Source organism: Pongo pygmaeus, chromosome X (assembly GCF_028885625.2).
Source record: "Pongo pygmaeus isolate AG05252 chromosome X, NHGRI_mPonPyg2-v2.0_pri, whole genome shotgun sequence".
Classification (NCBI taxonomy): Eukaryota; Metazoa; Chordata; class Mammalia; order Primates; family Hominidae; genus Pongo; species Pongo pygmaeus.
In genome coordinates this window covers 120,616,989-120,620,311 of record NC_072396.2, presented here as the reverse complement: position 1 = coordinate 120,620,311, position 3,323 = coordinate 120,616,989, and the positions used below count along the sequence as shown (strand labels likewise).

Below are 3,323 nucleotides of genomic sequence, written 5' to 3'. Positions count from 1 at the left end.
TCATTACTATCTTGCACAAAGTAAGACTTCAACAGACACTTAGTGAATTGATGTGGTATTTGAAAAGATATGAGCTATAAGAAATCAATTTGCCAGAGGGTTTTTTAAGCAATAACTACAAAAGAATTTCTTATATAACGGAGAATTGTACTGGTCAAATTACCTCCCTAGTACTCCTTTTTGAGAAATTCTTCAGAGCTTATGATGCATATTTTTAAATTTATTTACTCTTTGAGGGTAAAATTCAGGTTTGGCAACATCAAATGTTATCATTTGTTGATTTTACCTTACAGAAACCCAAAGTGTAGAAAGGTGGGTAAACAAGCAGTGTAACAACACCATTTTGGTCCGAAACTGAGCCATGATCTTAAAACAATGAGATACATTCTTAAGTGGTTTTTAATCTGCATCCAAAAACAACTACCATAGGGGTTATGCCCATAATTAGACATTCCCATGAGGCTGTTCCAGTTTCTGGTTGATTGTCCTTAAAAAAATCATATTTCTTTAATGTTACATCTAATATACTTACTTGTTTCCTTTGGAGCCTGGGAGCTAAATGAATTGTGATCATTAGCATGCATGGCAGTTCTCTATATTTTGTTGATGTGTTTGGAAAACTGTAGTAGCTCCTGTATTATTATTACCACTATTATTATTCTTAAGCTCTGTGTTTCCCAAGGTACTCTAGTCGAGGAATAATGACATATTACAATGACAGTCACAAAGCATGGCTCTGCCTCTTCCTACTCTGTAGAAATTCCAACCCCCTTCACACATCTTCCAAATAGCTCTGGGGGTCCACAGGGAGAATTTCCCATGTGTTCTTTAGCTATGCTGCGGCATTCACCATCCCCCTTTCCCCAACTCTATTTCTACTCCTGTCTCTTTGACCAGGTATCCTACAAACACTAATGCCAGAAAGTCACAATCCCACCAAAGGGGCAACTGATGCTGATGCCTGCCAGAAGCACTGCTTCAAGTTCCAGTGTTTACCCATATTAGCATCAAGTCTGCCACTATTCATTTTGGAGAGAGCTAATATCTGCAACAAGGGCACTGGCTTCATCTGTTGCTACTGAAACCACTGCTACAGTCTACTGCCTCCTACTGTCTCTGCAGGAGTGGCTGGCACCACCACTGCTGATGTAAAGCATTCTCATCCACCTAAGAGATTGGAATGAAACAGCCCTTTTGGCTTTTACTCAGTGTCATTACAGTGCTTCAGGCTAAGACTCAGGCAAGATTCCAGATGGGCTGGGACAGAGGACAACCCGAATTATAGCACATATTCTACGTTCAGAAAACCCCCTCCACTCTCACCATAGCCAATTGTTCTTTTAACCAAGCAAAAAAATAACATTGAAACATTATTTGGGACACGTGGAAGGAGAAGGGAAGGAGTTTGATTATTTGTTTATAATTAACTACATAAACTTTTAACATAAAACTACAGTTTGAGATGAGGTTGTTAATATACACAGCTCACCTAAGCATTATTAGGTTCTGGGGCCAAGGATATAATTGGTAGATTATCTATAGGTGATGAAACTGAGGCAACAAAACAAATTAAAATACATTACATAAATCCACTAAAACTATCCTTCACTTATTCGAACTCAGCTTTTATCTATTTAATAATATTCATTGTAAAGGAATATAATTAATTTACATTTAATTTGTTATATTGAATATCCCTTGTAATGATTGTGCTTACATAAAATCTACAGGTACTAATAGTAGTTAGTATTTATCTAACACATACTATTTGCCAAGCACTGTAATGTATTTGTGGATTATTTTATTTCATTTTCACAAACCTTCTAGATAGCTTCTATGATCAGCTCCATGTTACAGATGAGGAAACTAAGGCTTAGAAAAAATAAGTGATCTTCACAGATACACAAAGCTGGTAAACAAAGAAGCCAGGAATGAAACTCAGTCAGTCCTTAGTGTCTATGCTTGTAATAACCTCGTCTTAAAATTACTGGACACTACTGTGGCCTGAGGTGAAGGAGCAGAAATGATGAGCTCAACCTAAGGAGCCGGCCTGGTTGATATCCAGACTTCCACTGGCCTACTATGGTAGATTATCTTGTTATAGATTTATGTATGCACAGGGGACAACTAGAGGGCATCTGAAAATTGCCAAGACAACTAGAAGTTGAGGGACCAAAACCTCAGAAAATAGAGGCACAGAGAGGTACACTAACATGCTACAAGTGGCTTTTCCCTCTGGGACATTTGCCTCTTATAATATAGGGTGAGAGACTGGCAAGCGAGGCAGAGCGCTCTGGATAGGAGGGAGAGAAGCAACAGAGTTTTTGGCAAACTCACAAGACTAGAAGAAAAATAAATGGAGTTTGTGCTCACTTCGGCAGCACATACACTGAAATTGGAACGATACAGAGAAGATTAGCATGTCCCCTGTGCAAGGATGACAAGCAAATTTGTGAGCGTTCCATATTTTTCAGTGAGATACCATCTCACGCCAGTCAGAATGACGATTACTAAAAGTCAAGAAACAACAAATGCTGGCAAGGCTTTGGAGAAATAGGAACATTTTTACACTGTTGATGGGAATGTAAATTAGTTCAACCATTGTGAAAGACAGTGTGGTACTTCTTCAAGGACCTAGAAATACCATTTGACTCAGCAATCCCATTACTGGGTATATGTCCAAAGGAATATAAATCATTCTACTATAAAGATACATGCACACGTATGTTTATTGCAGCACTACTTACAATAGCAAAGACATGGAACCAACCCAAATGCCCATCAATGATAGACTGGATACAGAAAATGTGGTACATATACACCATGGAATACTATGCAGCCATAAAAAAGAATGAGATCATGTCCTTTGCAGGGACATGAATGAAGCTGGAAGCCATCATCCTCAGCAAACTAACAGAGGAATAGAAACAAACACCACATGTTCTTGCTCATAAGTGGGAACTGAACAATGAGAACACATGGACACAGGGAGGGGAACAACACACACCGGGGCCTGTCATGGGGTGGGGTGGATGGGAGGGACAGCTTCAGGACAAATAGCTAATGCATGTGGGGCTTAAAACCTAGGTGATGGTTGATAGGTACAGCAAACCACCACGACACACATATACCTATGTAACAAACCTTCACATTCTGCACATGTATCCCAGAACGTAAAGTAAAATTAAAAAAAAAATCACTGGACCAAATAAATAAGTAAATAAAAGGAGTTTGAGCCTGTCAAGAGAACCAGAACTTTAATGACCAACATCTCAGCCCAGAGAGAAAAGAGAAAGTAAAAGTGAGCTGGACACTCTGCTATT

The 3,323-nt window shown here is 38.9% G+C and overlaps 1 non-coding gene across 1 annotated transcript; it reads left to right on the top strand.

Moving 5' to 3' along the window:
* Positions 1 to 2,365: 2,365 nt before the first annotated feature.
* On the top strand, positions 2,366 to 2,471 carry LOC129025482 (U6 spliceosomal RNA). Its single transcript, XR_008497238.1, has one exon. It is a non-coding gene; the product is annotated as a U6 spliceosomal RNA (small nuclear RNA).
* The last annotated feature ends 852 nt before the right edge of the window (positions 2,472 to 3,323 follow it).